This window comes from Mustela putorius, unplaced genomic scaffold (assembly GCF_011764305.1).
Source record: "Mustela putorius furo isolate JIRA1106 unplaced genomic scaffold, ASM1176430v1.1 tig00000275_pilon_pilon_pilon, whole genome shotgun sequence".
Classification (NCBI taxonomy): Eukaryota; Metazoa; Chordata; class Mammalia; order Carnivora; family Mustelidae; genus Mustela; species Mustela putorius.
In genome coordinates, this window is record NW_025421341.1 from 12,566,525 (window position 1) to 12,586,135 (window position 19,611).

The following is a 19,611-nucleotide window of genomic DNA, read 5'->3' on the forward strand; positions in this document are numbered from 1 at the left end:
GACCTGAAACAAGTTGTTAATCCCTTCGAGTTGGTTTCTGAATTCTGGGATTCAATGGCAAGTTCCAGATCATCTAGGTGTTGTGAATAACTTCAACACTCAGGACAACATATACATTTTTTGAGAAAGAACTTATCTGTTGGAACAAACACTTTCTCTTTTTGCTTTGGCCTTGAATATCTTAGGATGCAGACATAACTGCTATGCTCAGAAGGCAAGGGCAAAGCTGAGCATACTGGTTTACTCTTTTTAAGGCGTTCCCTTAAGATGCCTGTGTCAAGGCCTTTTCATTCCGAGTCATTTAAGTTTTATCTCCCTTTCCTTAAAAAAAAAAAAAAAAAAAAAAAATCACTCTTTAATTTAACACTATTTTTCATCAGATGTGTGCAAGTTGGGACCCAACTGGTACTATATGTAGCCCAAGTGCTCATTTCCTCCTGCATCAGTACCTTCCTAGGCCCTGCCCCACATGAACCATGGAATTAGGTGCTGGCCCCATGACAGTGAGAGAAAATCAGGAAGGACCAGAGTCCTGCAGCTTCCATTGGCTACAGAGGAGTCTGCACATCTCTGTAGACAGCGGAGCACCCAGGGGCGAATTCCTGCCACTCCAGTGACCACAGCTATGCGACTTGGGACATGCCAGATCTTGTGACCCACCCTCTGCCTGTGGACTGATGGAAAGGTACTTCTGGGCCTTATACATGCACTTCCTGTGCTTGTCTGGAAAGGCGGATATGGCTTTTTGCCATGGCCACTTTTGTTGTCATCCTTAATGTGGTAGATTGACTACAAAAATGCCCCCAATTCTTTACCCTTCCCTAAAGCCATGCCTTTCGCAGCACAACTTTGCATTTCCTCTAAATCCAGGCCGCCTTGTGACCCACCCTGACCCACAGAATCTGTTGTAAGTGACGGCATACCAGTACTAAGCCTCAGCCTCTAGAAGCCCTGAGCCCTTCTGCTCTTCTCTTAAAGATGATGACCACATGAAGAAGCTGCACAGTTGGATGAACGAGACGTATGGCCCAGTCCCCCTGTCACTCTCTCTGACAACCAAGCAACTGCCAGACTTCTGAGCGAGGCTTTCCCAGACCCAGCAACCTTGGGCCACCCTCCCAGGTGATCACAGATCCATGTGAGCTGAACCAAGATCGACCAAACCCAGCCCAAGTTAGCATCGCTGTCCAGCTGACCTGTAGGCTTAAAAACCATAGTAATTCTTGCATAGTAACTCATTAACTTTTGGGATAACTTGTAACACAGCAAGAGCCAACTGACAGACTTAATGCAGGCAGAGGCCACAGCTTGATAGGATGGTGTACCAGGACCTTCAGACATTCGTCCTCATTCATTCCACAGATGTTGGTTGAACTTCTGCCATAGAACAGGTTCCAGACCTGTAAAAATTTCCAGATCCTGGGGATGCAATGTTCCTGCTCTCTTAGAGTTTGCATTCCAATGGGGGAAGACAAACCACAAATAAATAAATGCATAAGTAAATAACAAAAGCATCAGCTACTAGTACATATCATACAGACCATCTAAAAGAACATGTGATAGAGTGACTGGGTGTTACTTTAGCTTCATGGCCAGGGAAACCTTTCTTATTAAAGAAACATTTAGCGTAGTGGGAGGGGGTACAGAGTAGGTAGGGCTTTTAAGCCAGGAGAAGAATTTGGATTCTATGCCAAAGGCACTAAGCAAGTTATCATCACTTTTAAAACAAGAGTAACATAATCTGTTCAATGTTTGAATGAACCCTTCCATCTGACAGACATAGAGTAGTTATCAAGGGCCAAAAGTGGAATAAGAGAATCAGTTAAGCTCCTGCAATAATTTAGCTTGGCCAGAGTTATAGTAATAGAGATTAAGAGAAGTATGGTTTAGGGGAAGAAGTAACAGGACTTGGAATGAGTTGGATGCGGGAGTTAAGGGAGAGAGGAGAATAGTGTCTAGGTCTTTTGTTCAGTCACTGGATGAACCAAGATGGAAGACATCAAGGGGTGGGGGCAGGGCTGAGGACTCAACAGCTCGAGTCTGGGATGTCTGTCCCTTAGGACAGGGAATATCTGTCCTTCAGGTCATGTGTGTGCCTGAAGTCCTGGGGAGGGGTCAGCACTGGAGGAGTAAGTTGGGGTCACTGGCACGCCGATGCCACAAGTCTCAGACCAGACAAAGTCATCTGAGGACAGTGATTAGAAAAGAAGTGTGCTCAAAGATAGAGCCACACCCACATTTATGGGCTAGGCAGCTGAGAAGGTGCCAACAGAACAGACCGAGAATGAACAGCAAGTAAAGGAAAGGGTGAATGAGGAGGAACATATGGTGACACCAAAATCAAGAGGGCAGAATAGACAGAAAGCAGGTTATAATCACTGATTTCAAATGCTCCTGACTGATACAGAGGACAGGAACCTTCCCACAATCATTGAAGTTGGCAAACATTCAAATGCCCTGTGCCCTCTTCAGGACAATAATACACCCATCTATTTACAAAACATATAATGGATCGTAAAATTATTTTCTAGGCTCTCTGTTCAATCAGGCTTCTGTCACTGGATAGTTGGATGACTTAATACAAGCTGTCGTCACCCCTCTGAATCCCTGTTCTCCTAGGTTCAGTTATTCCTCAAATTCCACAGTTCTCCACAGGCCCAGAAATATAAAGAGATGTCAGGTGAATCCATCTGCCGTCTCTGGAAACTCTTAAGTTTCGTGAAAACAAAGACGGGACCCATCTTGTGTGCACCATATCCCAGCACCCACTCCAGAACCCACCCACAAATAAATTCTTACAAATGTTAAGTACATGGAGGAATTTCAAATCCCATTTGACCTCCTATCACCGGTCCTGTTCATGGATTCCTCTAACAACCAGGGTACCACCACCTTATCTGCCTGTGAACAGGTGTGAGGCATTTACTCAACATTCTCCAAAGTGAGAGTTCTCAGGGGGAGGATCCTGCCTTGCTCTTAAGTCTTTCTAGGATGGGGTGCTGCTCGACAGCCAGTTTCCTGGTACTACTAGGAACTTCTTTGATGTGGATTTCTCATTGGCTGATGAGACCTTCCTGGTGGCCTCCCTATCCCAATAGTTGGGACTAGTCATAACCCTAATCTATGTTTAATGGTCCCCTTTCCCAGGACCTTACATTTAAGATTTTGTTAAGTGTTTCTTTTGGGATTTTTCAGCTGCTTTGTATTCGATTCACACATATGCGAGATCTATATGGCTGAACGCCAGGATGAGTCTGGGTCAGCTTGGCCCAAAATGTTGTCTATGTCGAAAAGTCAAGGTCATAATACCTAGCACTAATATCTGGGAGCATTCATGTGACTTTTTGATCCCTAAAAGGTATGACTTTGACTCTGCTATTCTAACCCTGATGCTAGTGTGTGAATCAATATTAAAGTTTGTACTTCTGGTAGGTCATTTAGACCTTCTCTCGGAGGAGGGCATCTGGTCACCATTCCAAATGCACCTACACTAGTGGGCGTTGGTGGTATAGTGGTGAGCATAGCTGCCTTCCAAATGCACCTACAACAAATCACCTGCTACTATGAGTGTGAGTTTGCTTTCCAGTGTTAGGAGTCAAGTGTTAGGAGTTAGAGCACTGAAAAGTCAACCTCAGGGGCCCTGAGCAAAAGACCACCTTTTCTCACCTTTTAAAATGATTCCACCTATAATCATTAGGGTTTTTTCAACTTTGAAAGGCTTTAGTAATTCTTCTAGTAAAACCCTGTAACTTTCTGGTACCACTTCCTACTATAAGTATCTCCTATTTGTTTGGCCTGTGAAAGGAAATTATCACAGAAGTAAAATCAGATTTTCGCTGAAGTCAAGACACATATTAAATCTGATGCTTCACAGATTAATACAAGCCCCTCCACCTCCGACAGGCTTCTCCTGGCTGTTTGCAGACACTTAATAAATGCTTTTGATGAAGGTCCCTCTGTCTTAAAAGGAAATTAGATTGTTCTGACAATATCTCCTCATCGCTAAACTGCTGGTTATTATCCAGCAGCCTGTGATCTCTAGGTGTTTGCAAATTGATTGTTTAATGTTTTGCATTCATCTATGTCCACATTTCCAGGGTCAGCAGTCACATCTACAATTCCCAGTGTAGGTGATGATGTGTTTGTCCTTTGCTGGTCTTGGGGCATTTCACTGAATACACACACACACACACACACACACACACACACACACTTCTGTTTCAGAAGCTCTTCCTTCGTTCACTTCTTTGTATTTATTGACTACCAAACATGTATGGACTAGCATTGGGCTAATCACTGGGGATACATTGGTATGCAAGATAGCAGATTCACGTCCTTACGGAGCTTAAAATCTAGTGACTGTAATTTCAGATCGTAGTTAGGACTATAGATAAAATAAACAAGTAAGTGACGGGAAATAAATGGGAAGGCCTCTCTGAATGGGAAAATTTTAAGCTGAGCTCTGAAGAGTATAACAGAAGGGACAGCCTTAAAAAGTAGGTAGAAGGAAGTGATGAATCTAAGGGCTCTGGGGTAAGGCAGAGCTTCATTTGGTCAGCACCTAATGGAAGGCAAATAGGGGTGGACTTTGGAAAGAGGGTGACGTGAAGGAAAAGGGTGATCCTATCATCAGGAGCCTTACAGGTAAGGTGAAACTCCATTCCAGTTTGTTTTCCAGTTTGCCAAAAAACATCCTGGTTTGACCCTTGTCCCTGTGGAATTATCAATAGGGCCTCCTTTCACTCCCAAAAGTGTCCTGGGTCATACAATAAGTTGTATGGTCATCCCACTTAAAGGGCATGCCAGAGGGTTGGGATTTTATAATATGTAAGATAGGAAATCATGGAAGGATATTAAGCAGAGGTAGGAGAGGACTGGGTTTATCTTTCCAGACTGTTCAACCTGTAGTCTAAAGGGGGCCAGGCAAGCAAGTGAGAGAGAAAGGTGTAGTAAGGCTGTTGTAGTGGCCCAGAGAAAAGTGGATGGTCACCAGAAAATCACACTCAGAAAATACCTTTAGTAGGTCTGCCTCGCTGGCTCATTTGGTAGAGCATGTCACTCTTGATCTTGGATTCTGAGCCTCAGCCCCACACTAAGTAGAGAGTACTGAAAAATAAAATCTTTGAAAACACATATATCCTGCGTTAAGCAACAATCTACCATCTTTTTTTCTTTTCAAGCACCCAGTGCAGGTTCCAGGAGACTAGATACTATGGTGCTTGTGGAGGCCCCACCCTTCAAGACTGACCCCTCCCTTCCCCCAACTGCCAAAGGTGTTAGCTGTTGGTAGATCACAGCCGAGTCCCTCCCCAGGAATGACTGAAGGGAACGGCCTTGCTCTAGGATATAACCCCTCTGGGAGCAACAGACATCTAATTAATTGGTCAATATAGGAGTACCAAAGCCGCCCCCCCCCACCATTTGGGACATCTCTGAAAGGCCATTCCAGGTCCAGAGCCCCAGGTGGGACCCAATGAGGCCTCTGTTGCAGGTGCATCGCAACTCAATCCCACCCCATCCCCAACAGGGGCTGCTCCCACAGCACTGCCCCCAAATCACCTACATGCAAATATCCACTGCAGAGTCTGCTGCCTGCACAGCATTCCATTAAAACATGCCTCTGGTGTTATCTACCCTGACATCTCCACGTCTAATCAAGAAGTAGAGCTTCCCCTGGTGCTTTTCTGTTGGGTATATAAAGGATCTTTTTCTATTGTCTTTTATGTCCTTTGTAAATTGAATCACCTACTTTGTTTTGACCTGGATAATGTTATCCGCAAACAGTGCATCCGTTCATGCTACTGGCTCCCTGTAAACTGGCACCCTTCCCACTTTTTATAGCATTCCACATGCCTATTTCAGATCTTGCAAACAACTTTTTTTTTTTTAAAAACCTTGATTTTTGATTACCTAAATTCAGTTTCTTCTTCTGGTACTTGAATTATTTCCTTAGGAAATGTAAAGATTCCATAAATTCCTCCTTTACTTCTTCTATTCATGAGATTATCCCTGGTATTTCTATACAGTAATTTGGAATCTACTGAAATAAATTATAGCAGGACCCCATTCTTCATAGCTCATTATCACCAAGAATGCACTACATCATGAATTAAATCAAGCTTTCCCAAAAAATAACCACAACTAAAAAAAGATGGATGCTGGGTCATTAGAGTATAATAGAAGAGAGTCGGTAATGTGTGCAAAGTAACACATCATGTCTTCACTCCCTCACAGGCATAAGAGGGATAATGAGCATGCAGGTGATGGGAAGTGGACACGAGGAAGGGGGAGGAGAGTGTTCCACACTGTGAGCCACAGGGGTTTGCCTACACATCCTGGTGAAGTCTCTTAACTTCTTTCTAGCCACCTAACCCCTTGAAGGCTCCCCATTCTACGCTTTGCTCATTGTGAAGACCACACGGGAGGAGGGAAAGAGAGTTTACATAGACTTGCATATCTTAATTCTCCCCCTTCATTCACTCAAAAAATATTCTGGAGCACCTACCATAGCGCTGTGCCCAGGTGGTCCTCTATCAGGCACCGAGCATCTCAGGAAAACCGCTCATGTTCCCTCCACCCCACCCCAACCGCCACCACCAATCATAAATTACACTATGCCTCTTAGTCCTGAATCCCAAAACAGTATAATAATAAAAATAGCCCACTGTTTTTTTTTCTTTTAGTAAGTTTCCTTTCATTAAAATTCAAAACTTCTATTTCAGATTATCTGCCATAAGCACACCTTCTACTGTGCAAATCTTTAATCCTTCAATTAAAGTTTCCAGCTGTAGAAAGATTAGGTCAAAAAGTATCTTCTTTAGTTGACCCAGAACCAAATTGTTCTTAATAATTTTCAATCACTTGCTTACTCTTTTATTTCTAAAACATTGGTTAAATTATATACTTAACACCTCCAGCTTATGTTTTGGTAGAAGGTATGTAGGAACCAGTTAGAACTTCAGCTCTGTAATTTATGAGCTGTTGAATCAGCTTCCTTATGTAGTCTGTCAAAGCCTCATTTTCTTCATCTGTCAAATGGAAAGAACAGATAACTTAAAGGATTTCATGAGTATCAAAATGAACCCTGGCAGTAAAGGCTTGAGCCATGCTTGACACATGGTACACATTCTAACCGTAGGTTCCATTCCCCTTTTGCACGCAGAATCTCTATTCATTCATTTGACAAATTTGCAGTGATGCTTAAATTGTGCATGACACTGCTTCAGGCCCTAAGAATATAAAATAGATAAGTAGGACAATGTACCTAGTGTTATACAGCTTCTATTCTAATGGGAGGAGACAGGCAGTGAATGAATAAAAAGATGGCAGGCAGTGATAAATTCTAGGATTAAAATTAATCAGGAAATAAATGGTGAGGGGGGTGGTGTCTGCTTTATTTTGAGTGGTCAGAGAGGGCCTCTCTGGGAGATAAAGTTTGAGCTGAGACATAAATGACTTGTAAAGGAGTAAAGTCAACTGAACATCCGAAAGAAGAGCTCTCTAGAAAGAGGGCAGAGCTAGTGAGAACACTCAAGAAGGAATGGCCTTGGAGGACTTTATGCAGGGATTAGGGGAGAGATAGACAAAGACCCCACCATTGTGGGATACTCTGTCAAAGTAAAGAGCTTGTATTTTCTTCTCCATGCAATGTGGAACCAGTGGAGAATTTAAAGCAAAGAAGGAAGAGGATATGACCTCCATGAGTCTGAACCATCTGGAACGGTATTCTAACAGGAACACAGGAAGGGACATCATTTTGGAGGCTATTGTAGTCATGCAGGTGAGAGATGGGGAGGCCTGGAGCACCATGGGAGCCACAGGGATTGTGAGAGGTAAACAGGTGCTACAGAGATCCCAAGGAAACAATCCACAGATTTGCACTGGATTGAATGGAGGGGGGAAAGCAAAGAAATCCAAGAAGGATTTTTAGGACTTGACTAGCCACAGGGATGCCATTTACCAAGACAGAGAATGCAAGGGAAAGAGCATATTTATGGAAGAATATCAAGATTTCAGTGCTGGACATTAGAAGTTTGAGATGCCTCTTAAACATCTAAGGGAATATGAGTACAAGACAATATATATGTAAATATTTGAGTGTGGATTTCAGAAGATGGAACAGGACTTAAGAAATAAAGGTATGAATTTAAGAGACATTAAACTAATGATGATATTTAAAGCCACAGAGCTGACAAAGATGTAGATGGAAAAGAAGAGTCAAAGTGCATGACCTGGGTCCAACCAACACTTAGGGGTCCAACTGAAGATTCTAAGAAAAGACAGTATAGAGAAACCAAGCGAGTATGAAATTAAAAAGCCAAGAAAGTATTAAGCAATGAGGGTATAATTTACAATTGCTATAGTCACTGGGCTTGCTTCCCAAGTACCCCACTACCAGCAAACCAGCAATATGCCCTAACACCAACCTGTCAACCCCAAGAGCCAGATCAGTCCACACTCATCAGACCTATCAGTGTTATGAGTTGTAGTGTGCCAACAAATGAGTTATGTTGGAGTCCTAACCCCAGAACCTGAGGATGCAATCTAATTTAGAGATAGGGTCTTTATAGAGGTAATGGGGTTAAATGAGGCCATCGAAGTGGGTCCTAACTCAGTATGACTGGTGACTTAGAAAAAGAGGGCACAGAGACACACACACCCAGGGAGACCACCATGTGGAAATGAAGACAGAGATCAGGGTGATGGAGCAGAAACCAAGGAACACGGAAGGTGGTTGACAAACCACAGGAAGCTGGGAGCCAGGTAAACACAGACTCTCCCTCACAGCCTCCATGGCCCAAGGAAGCGACATCTCGATTTTAGACTTCTACTCAGAATTCTGAGACAATAAATTTCAGATAGATCACCGAGTCTGCGCTACTTTGGACAGGCAGCTTTAGTTAGCAAGCTGGTCCCGCCAGCATGCCAGAAAGGGAGTAGAAAGCACAGGCTTTCAGGACTCCCTTAGAGATAGGGTCTCTCTCCCTGTGCAAAAAGCACAGACTAGATTTCTAGGACAGTGTGAACCACCATGCGAAACCTCCATGGGCTTCGCTCTCTGTGTTTGAAAACAGAACTTTGTGGCCAGCACCTGTAAAAACACTTGGAACAATACAACACCAGGTGAGTAGTGTGAAGGCTACAAGCTTCCAGGTGAAAATGAGACTGTATGATGGAGGGAAGCAAAAAGAGAGCATGTTTATTCAAACAGAAGTAGTGGGGAAAGCCTGCCATCACAGAAAATATTGCCATGTGGGGGTGGGCCCCAAGAAGTAACTGTACAGGAAGGAAAGGGGCAACTCCCTCCACTCTGTCGGCCCAAATTAGAGAGGACTCGTTTGGGCAACGGACACACTTTGACAGCCTCCTCTTCCACTCTGCCTATTTCTGTTCCCACGAGGCACACCATTTCTCCTTTTATCCTGAATTTATAAAATTTGAAAGAAAATAGGACTATTTTGAATATTCAACATTTGGAAAGTCCCCTTGAGGTACTACAGCTAAGCTGCTTTTGGTTATGAGGGGCAGACATTCCGCAAATGTGTTCAACTCAGATTGGGGACAAGGGGTGACTGATGGCAGGAGCCACCTGAGCTGGTAAGAGAAGCACTCAGTTGAAACCGAGAGCTTTCTCACTAAATCAGTCACACTTACGTAGTGTGCCAGGCACCCTGATAAGTGCTTTACACGTGCTTATTTCTTCCTCACAATATCCCTTTGATGTGAATACCATGCTTGCACCCACTGCACAGATGAGGAGACCAAAGTAAAAAAAAAAAAAAAAAAAAGATTCCATGCCTTGCCCAAGGTAACAAAGCTAGCAAGGAGCCAGGATTTGAACCAAAATGGGCAAGCTCCAAGGAATGTTCCTTTATGTACTGGTCTATCCTATTCCATGGGAAACCAGATGGAGTGGAAACAGACCAAGGTTGCTCTCTTCATCCCTCCTTCCTCTACCCTTCTCCCCACCTCCTTCTCCGCTCCCTCCACATTTCTCTTTCTACTTTTTTCTCTCCAACTCTCTCTGACCCTCTTAGTATTTCTCTTCCCCCTCTTTCATGTGTCTAGTCTTCTCTTTTGGCCACGGGCCAGTTTATTCTTTCTGTATGCTCAGTGTTGTCCGTTTGGGCCCAATAGCTTCTACTTACTCCTAGTTCCAATTCCCTTACGCCTTTAGCATAGACCTCCCATTGGCTACTGACACCTCACATTGGTCACTACTTCAGGGAGTCTTAAGAAAATCCAACTGGATCTATCCCTTACGTGCCCCCCCAACCCACCAATCCAATTGGCTGCGGCTACCTCTGGAGTCGTGAGGAACTAAATATGGCGGCCCACTCAGGGCAGCCACTGAGAATGATGCCTAGCGGGCGAAGTATCACCTTTGTTTTTGACAGGAAAACTGTCTAGTGATCACTTCTGTCACAGATCAGCCTGCCAGCCAAGTCCCCACCCCTCCTGGGCCCACGCCTGAACATACGATGCCCCTGGTGTAATAATGCTCACGCGCTCTGTGTGACTCTTTGCGATGGCAGTAGCTGATTACAAGTGAATAAACGAGAATCTTGTCTGGCTCCTCCAAGGGGAAACAAATGGGCTGAAGTCGCAGGGCATATCTGATCAAAATGGAACCCAAGCATCCAGGCAACGGGAGGAGGCAAGAGACGGAGAACCATGTCTTTCCATGAAACTCAGCAGAGACCTGCCTCTTCAGTAAACCAGAGGTCTCCATCTGTGTTGGGAGTAAAACCTGGAAACCACAAAAGAGAAGACGCCTCAGTAAAACGTGAAAAGGAACTCAGCGTAGGCCAGGGGTAAGCTCGTAGTTGAACGAGAAAGAGAATCTCAATTCTCCTGGGAGGAAAGGGAAGAGAGGCTGAGCTACAGTGAGCCTGGACTCACAGAGCCAGACTGAGACATCTTGCTTAGCGCAAAGGGAGTCTCTGTGTGGGACTTCTGTAGTCACCAAACAGTGAGCAGGGCTCTGCAATGCATACCTGCGTTTGCAGGCCGGAATACATCAAGGTGTTTAGAAAGAAAGTCGCTTGCAATTTTTTTTTCAAAGGTGACTCTATTCCAAACAAAGTATTTAAATGATACATTACTATGTTTCCACGTAATCCCTTAACAGATTAGAACAGACGTCCTATGACAGTGCTGGGCAGGTGTTAGTATCTTGCTTTATCCCATCATTCCACACCCTGCAAAAGCACTCTGCTTTTCTTCTAGAAATTTTGCTCTCTTCTTTAATACACTGAATTACTGAAAACAGATTTTTCATATATTTAGAGAGCAAAAATACTTTGCATGTTAAAAATAGAATCACAACAGGCACATAGATATCTAAACAAAGCCCCCCCCCCATATCTGGATAGCTAATCTATTTTCCAGTACTGCCACAAACACCTACAAGTATCCTACCACTAAATCAGGATTTATGGCACTCATAGAATGTGGTAGTGATGAACCTTGTCAACTTATTTCTCAAATAACCCCTCCTCGTTTACGCCATGGTAGTAAAAGGTTCCCCTCTCCCATGAAGGAAGTCCAGAATGAAAGTGGGCTGTTACCATGGCAACGGAATACAAGGCAGAGAACTCCAGAGAAGGGGGAGGTCTCTATACCCAAGGCCACAGCCACAAGAAAGCCCCAGGCCCCAGAGTGGTGGCAGCAAAGAGAAGCAACCTGCTATGACTTCACACTGCCAGATGGCCCGCTGTTGACACAGGGTTCCCCCCAACTGCTAATTATTTGCATAACTCCGGATCATTCATTCAAAGGAAAATGAAGAATTCACTAAAATATGCACTGATATACTTATCAGTTTTTCTCTTTGAACAGCGTAGCATTGGAAACTTTCTCCAAACGCTTAACCCAGAGCCTTACACATAGAAGCCACTTCAGAAGGGTGTATTTAGCTATTTACTGGATCCCCTCTTGAACCAGGTACTGCTCAAGATACAGAGAAGGAAAAGACAAGTGCCCCCTCCTCAGAGAGCTCCCTGTTCAGTGGGCAGACATGCGTACATAATCAAGACCCATGCAACCTTACGTGCCAGCTTGATGCTGCCGCCTTGCCCGGGGCCGGGGGTGGAAGGATTCAGAAGACAGGCACCCCCGGAGGAGAACACAAGACCAGGGAGGAAGGCAGACACGGGATGCGCCACGGGATCTGGGCCCTGAAGGATGAAGAAGGAGCTACGCGTGCTCCTTGTTTGTTTGTTGTTTGTTTTTGTCTGCTTGCTCTGAGATATGCCTAGCGGCAGGGCAGCGAGAGCAAAGCCCAAAGGTAAACAGTAGCAGCATCCTTGTCGGGAAAGCATGTGCAGTTTGCTATTTGGAACAGGAATGTGCAAGGCAGGGAGTGGCGGGAGCTGAAGCTGGAGGCACAGGTAACCCAAGTGTGAAAGCCCCTTCCCTGGGGAGGGCTGGACTGTGGTTTCTGGACAATGGAGGCACCAACATGGCAAAGCCTGCTTTCTGCAAGGACCCTTCGCAACAGTGCAGAGAATTGCTTAGCAGGTGACCCTGTAACCAAGGAGGCCAGTTCCGAGGTCGCTTCAGACATCAAGGCAAGAGACAATAAGAGCCTGACTCAGAGTAGGGTCTTGGGGATGGGAAGGGTGAGGATAGATTCTAGAAACACCGAGTAAGTAAAATCATGTAGCTCCTCAGGATGACTCACCTCCCCAAATCCCAAAGACACAAATCTCCATCCTCCTCTCCACACTAGTTTTAACACTTAAAAAACCTGGACAAAAAAAAGGACAAGAATGGCAGCCCCTGATGTGCCTTTGATAGTACATAGCTTATATGTTCATTGAACCGCTTAAAATGATCGTAGTCCCTTTAAACTCTATTGGCTGAGTTGACGGACAGGCAAAAATATTTCTTTCTTGGATTTATTCCAGTACTCTGTTTCCCATCATTATTGGTCATGGGGGTCAGGAAAAGAAAGGAGATTTTTAGATAGATTCTGAACAATGTATCAATGCCAACTCAGAGTGACAGGCAAAACAAAACAGATAATGTTTCGTGTTGAGATAGGATCATTCCTTTGAGGCTCTCCTGGTTTCACAGTGAATATTAATTTTTAGAGCATTCCTATAAAGTAGACAAGTGGCAAAGGGGGTTGGCTCCATTTCAGTGGGGGAAAAAAGAAAAGATATTAGTGCCTGGAGTGATGAACTGATTTATCAGAGGCAAGGCTAGCTGGAGGCAAGCCTGAGGACAGAGTTTGAGCTTCTTGGTTTCCTCTCCCAGTTTTATCATCTAAAACCTGTCCTAATGGAGGTTATTGTATTTAACACAGCCTGTCCAGATCCCATCTGAAAAGAGGAAGCAAAGACCTGAGTAATTTTCTACATAATTTCTTTAAAAGAGAAAAAGCAACCTATCTTTTCCTCCAAATTGTTTATAATTGGTGCAATACAGGAAGTCTCACTGCTTTTTAATGAGTTCCCAAACTCAAATTCTGCCATTTAAATTCTTTTTTGAAATCTGCATTTGCCTGAAATATCTCAGTAATTTGAGTGAAAGGGAGGTTTTGCCTAAATTATGAAAATGACCTCAATTTGCTTCTTGGTGTAGCTAAGGGACCAGTGGGCATTGCAGCATGAGACCTGGGCTGCAGGAACCGAGCCCTTTCCCCGTGGTGGCCTGAGGTATGTGAACCCCTTTTGGTGCTGGGATGGGGGCAGAGGGGAAACCCCATGCTGGAGTTTGACTCTATGATCCCTTCTGTTCTCCATTAGAAATATGTAGATCATTTCTCATGTACCAGGACTGCAACAGACACCACATGCTTTGTTTCACTTTTACACAGGTAGAAATGTAAGACTTATACTGGCGACTGGAAGAAATAACTCAGTTCTTACTAGAAGGTCAGCCTTGGACTCGGTATACACACACACACACACACACACATACACATTATATATATATAATGTGTGTATGTGTATATGTATATATATTTTTTGATGGACAAACTGAGCTAGGAATGATAAGGCAAGGAAAGGATAATGTTTGCTTTTCTGCCAAAGCACATGTCTCCACTCTTTGTCTGCCTTTAGTCCCGTCTCTGCACCTGCTGTTGTCCTGCCTCACTCAGCCACTCTCTCCTCACTCCTTTCTTCTTGTGCTTCCTGAGACAGAGTCACACGCCTCTGGGTGAAAAGCTTAGATTACAGTGTGGTCCACAGGCCACCGTGGAGGCGAAGAGAAGGAGCCTTATCCTGAAGCAGCTTTGGAGGCAGATGATGAGTCTAAAAGGACCTCAGGAGTTAGCTTTCTTACTGGGGCTCACAGACAAAGCTTCCAATCTTGGCTATGAGCAGAGGCAGCTCCTCCGGGAGGGCGTGCAGGCTATCCTGCTGCTCCTGGCCGTCAGAAGAGCCAAGAACAAAAGACGCTCGCCAGGCCACCCTGACTCCCAGCCACCAGAGTGTCCAGGTGTCTTACACACGCTGCTTCCCCCGCCTGCAGCCCCCACACCTTGCCGGGTGCTGGAGTTCGCGCTCTTCTGCGGCACACGTCTCCCTAAGGAGGGCCCCTTTCTGAGATGGAATCACTTCATTTTTACACCCTAAACAATTACACATGATTTCCCAAAATGTGAAAGCCGTGAGCAGACTCTATCCAAATAATGGGCTGTAAAGGGGACCGAACGGGAGGGAGGCGGCAGCCGCAGGGCCGAGGGGGAAGGAGAGCAGAGGCTCCGGAGTCTTTGTCTGCCTCCCATCTGGCTGGGAGCCAGAGGCGAATCGAAGAGACCTATCCTTTGTCCACCGATCTGACAGTCATCTCGTGTTCCCACTCGGCAGAATCAAAGTGGAATGCATTCACACATTCATGTCCATTGCGCGAAAGGTGACTGAGGAATCTGAAGCTTCCTGTGCCTAGCGGAGGCAGGATTTCCGCGCAGCATTGCTGTTTTCAAGGTCACAATAAAATGGAGAGATCTGCTTGCTCCGCTGGAGTCCGTCATTGTTAGCATTCTCCTCCTCCTCCTCCTCCAAGGAGACCAAAAGCATGTGCTCTGTGGCTTTAAGGGAAGAGAGAATCCTTCCCAGGCTCTCTCTATCAAGTCTGGTTAGGTTTTAGCATGTAAAGTTCCAGGCCATAAATAATTCAAAAGGCATGAAGAAGATTTTCTTCATTCTCCATCTAACCCTGCACACAACAGCCCCCTCGCCCCACCTCCCCTTTCTGGCTTATAACAAATGCTAATTTAATCAACTGGCAGTAAATTGCACTGGTTGCTGACTCATGCCAGACACAGCCCCTGTGGACTTGACAGAGCTTCGCCATCCCATTTGGAAATGAACAATGAAGAAGTGCAGTTCCGAGCTATCCACCTTTCTCCTTTTGTCCTCCTCTGTCTCCTCCTTCTCCTCACCCCTCCCCCAAAAAGGATCCTTCACAAATGGATCCCTGATGTACACGCAGGCAATTCACTTTGCAGCCACGCCGCCGGCAAGGATCTGTGCTCCGCGCTAAGTCCTGCGGCCTCTCAGCCGCCCTTGATGGCGGGGAGTCCCCAGTGCTCCTGAAGGATGCTGGCTAGATAAAACCTGAGCTGCAGCGGGAGGGAGGCAGGGGACCAGGAAGAAGGGTGGGAAGCAGAGTGAGGTCGAAAGCCCTTGTTATCCGAGCTCTGAAAGCATGTGTGTCAGGAAGGCTCTTGGAAACCCCATAGATAGTGCTGGGCTGGATGCTGAAGGACCAGATGGAGAATAGGCCCTTTGCAACTCACCAAGCCCCTGAGTGAGGGTCCTAGACTCCTGGGAACAGCTGGAAGTGGAAGAGAAGGGGCAGGAATTTTCTTAGAGACATGACAAGAGGAGCAGGTGGAGGGGTGGGGACAGAGAAGATGGGACAGGAAGAAATGTCCCCAAAAGGAAGTGACCAAGAGAAAACAAAATATCTATGGGAAGCTTAGAGTCTATTTCCTTTTCCTTTTGCTCTTTTATTTTAGCTATAAATATTTATCTTATAAAGAAGCATTCTCCATCCCCACCCCAGAGGGATTCCTTGAAAGCCCTCCCCATGGAGATCATCCAGATATTTGCAGAGCACTAACGTATAGGAAGGAAATGGAAGGCTGTTTACCCTCTTGTCTTCAAATGGCCACAAAGCACTTAGAGCGTTCCAAGCCCCATCATGCCCATTATTTTGTTTGCTTTCTCCTTCTGACCACCTCCTGAAGTACACAGCAGGTAGCATTTGCCCTTTCCACAGACAGGCTGGGCTTCATGCACAGGCACAGATAACCCTGTCTCCACCCGACCCTCTCTCTGCGACTCTGCACACAGTAGGTCTAACTGCTTTGACATTAGGCCCATTTTCTTATTAAGCAAATGGAATAACAGTGAAGCATCAGAACTTCCAGAAGGGTCTCACTCATCTGGTCACCATAGTCTACCCACAGCACTGACTATTCACACCGTTCTTTGGTCTGCAATCATCAGAGTTGGTTTTATGCTTAATTGTAGCCCTCTCCCTCAACTGGATCATAAACTCCTCCTGTGAGGAGTTTCTGTGTCCCCCATGAGGCTAAATAGGGGAGCTTACACAGAACAAATGCAAATTTCCTGGCTGGCTGTAAGCACACCTTGAGTCATTTCAAGTGACAATACTTGTCACTGCCACATTAATTTTCAAATCACCCTGCTGAGGTAGACTTCGTCTGTGATCATTCCTTCAGGATGGCAGCCCTGGCTCCGATCCTTTGGTTCTTTCGTAGGTGTGTATGCATATGCGTGCACACAGACACACGTGTCTTCAACCAACCACATTGTTGCTTGCCTCCCTTCGAGAGTTTTTTCTAAAAAGCTCCCTGCTGACTAACAAGATATGCATAATGGCCAAGCACTTCTGCCTTAGACCTAGGAGAAGCTACCATCAACTTCCTGCAGGAAGCCCAGAAAGGGGAACAAAGAGAAGTCCTCCCGTCCTCTCGCACCCTAGTCCCTGTGCAATATTCTATACTCCCTTTCATCTAGTTCTCAGCTCCACAACTTTGGGGTTACTGGGGAGCCAAGAAAGAATGGCCCAGCATACTGGAGGCTTCTGCGTCCAGCACACCGCACTCTAACGGACGTGCTTCTCTGCCAAGAGTGGAAGGCGTGGCTCACTTTGTCCTTATTTGACCAGAAGGCTCCGCATGGAAGGTTGCCTCGGTGCCTCAGCTGTAAACTCCTGGGACGCTCATAAATAAACACGGGGCCTGGTATGGCTTCTTGGCTAAATGTTTGTACAGTAACTCAAATGAGGCAGCAGACATGAGTCAGGAGGGAGAAATAAGCTGAAGAAAGGGAGGGCAGGCTCCTCAAGCCTGCGAGATGGTACTTTACCCGGAGACACTCCATGATCTCGGGGGGAAAGACAGCAGGCCATCCCCTCCACGGCCCCACCTGCCAGAGCCATTTGCAAACAGCCTTTAAAAGCCGCTCGGTGAGTGAGTGGCCTATCCGTACTCCATGCATGAGGCTGGCCAGGACCTTGCACGTTGCTGAGAGGAGCAATAAAGAGACACTCAATATTTTATCTATTTGGAACAGTCACAATTTGAATGAGGGCTCTGTACCAGCTGAGAACTTGAAGCTCAGGGATGCCATTGGATCTGCAAGGTTAGGACCATTGGAAAAATGAAAAGACAATAGTTACTTCATTTTGGTGATCGCTGTTACATGTTGAGTAATCAGTGGATCACCAGATTTGTCCTTGGCTCCCGGAGTCAGGGCACCAGCAGCTGGTGGCCAGAAGGTAGTAAGCCTCCATGGTATGCTGTTTTCTCCACTGGAAACAATGAAAGGAAGGGTTTCTTCCAGCTGTGATGTGCACCATCCCAGCGTCTAAAGTAAAAGTATGTGCTGGATGAATGAATGCATTCCTTCCTTCATTCATCCGTAATAAAGCTCAGGGCTGCCCAGGACTTGGGCTTCTCCATTTTAAATCTGTCTCTCTCCACTCCTTCAACCAGTATATTAACCTGCTCAGGCTATCACAACACACACCCTGTGTCCTAAACAGCAGAAATGTTTTTTCTCACAGTTCTGGAGGCTGGAAGTCTAAGACCAAGGTGTTGGTTTCTCCCGAGGCTTCTTTCTGTTGCCTTGATGGCCGTCTTCTCCTGTCTTCACATGGTCTTCCCTCTGTGCGTGTCCGTCTGTGTCCTCATCTCCTCTTCTTATACAGAGACAAGGCCAAGTGATTAGGGCCCACCCAGATGACCTCATCTTACCTTAATTACCCTTTGAAAGGCCCTATTCCCAAATATAGTAACATTTTGAGGTCCTAGGCGTTATGACTACAACATGTGATTTTGGGGAGCACACAATTCAACCCAGAATGACAATTACGAGTTATGTGTCTCAGGACCAAGTACGTTAGTCTCTATCTGTGTAAACCCTTTGGTAAGCATAGAAAGACCCTGGTCACAGAAAGACCCAGAATCTGCCCCTGCTGTCTACTTATCCCCCGGCACCACCCCTTCACCCACCCACCAGAGTAAGACCAAATAATTCCACAGCGATTCAGGCAGTAGTAACGGGAAAGAAGGTATTTTTAAGTACTAAATTTTCAGCCAGTTGCTTTGCTGGAGAAGGAAGGAGGCGAGCAGGAATGAACATTCTCGGGGGCTGTCAACCCCTTGCCCTTTATTTCTCGGTTCCTGCCAACAGACTCCCTCACACTGGTGGCCCGTCCCTTGGCATGAAGGCAGCTTCTGTCTGGTTCTCTGTGACACCACATCTGATCAGTCTCTTTTGGTCACAGGATGAGGTTCCATTTGTTTTGAACAAAGATGGGGATTCAGCAGTTGACCAGCACAACGTGCAGGAAAACTCCATGTGTCGGGTTTATACCTGACTCCATTGGGCCTTGTTCCTCCTCCAGGTCCTCCTAGATCCTAACAGCAGCCTTTTCACCATTGCCCCATCCAAAAGTCACTTTAATGAGGCTCTTTTCCTACTTCCTGAAGCATACACTTGCACCATTTAAAACTTAGCCCTGCGGGATGCCTGGGTGGCTCAGTTGGTTGGACGACTGCATTCGGCTCAGGTCATGATCCTGGAGTCCCGGGATCGAGTCCCGCATCAGGCTCCCAGCTCCATGGGGAGTCTGCTTCTCTCTCTGACCTTCTCCTCGTTCATGCTCTCTCTCACTGTCTCTCTCTCAAGTAAATAAATAAAATCTTAAAAAAAAAAAAAAAAACAAAAAACAACTTAGCCCTGCTAGAGAAGCCAACATCCACCCATTTCCAGGACACGGATGCTGAGACCTCCCTCAGGCAGTGACTTTTGGCCACATCCCTACAGAAGCGTGAAATGGGTAAGAGTCAACAAAGACCATTCCTATGTCATTTTTTAATGCTTCAAAATCTCCCATTTAAAGTTGTTCTGGTCCTTAATGCATGCTAGGTATGTGTGTGCGCATGTGTGTGTGTGTGCGTGTGTGTGCATGTGTGTGCGTGTGCGTGGGCATGTGTGTTCCTGTTGTTGTGTTGTTTGACTTCTTCCTCTGAGCCTGCCTGCTGGAGGTGTGGCAAATTTGGTCTTGCAATTCATATGCCCATTTGAATTCTAGAAATGCATACTGCTAGGTTTTAAG

At 45.7% G+C, this 19,611-nt stretch overlaps 1 long non-coding RNA gene across 1 annotated transcript; it reads right to left on the reverse strand.

The window, feature by feature from the left end:
* Positions 1–6,864: 6,864 nt before the first annotated feature.
* Positions 6,865–11,539, reverse strand: LOC123391682. Its single transcript, XR_006606389.1, has 3 exons — positions 11,469–11,539; positions 10,507–10,750; positions 6,865–7,028 (listed from the first exon to the last, which is right to left on the reverse strand). It is a non-coding gene; the product is annotated as an uncharacterized LOC123391682 (long non-coding RNA).
* Between the last annotated feature and the right edge of the window lie 8,072 nt (positions 11,540–19,611).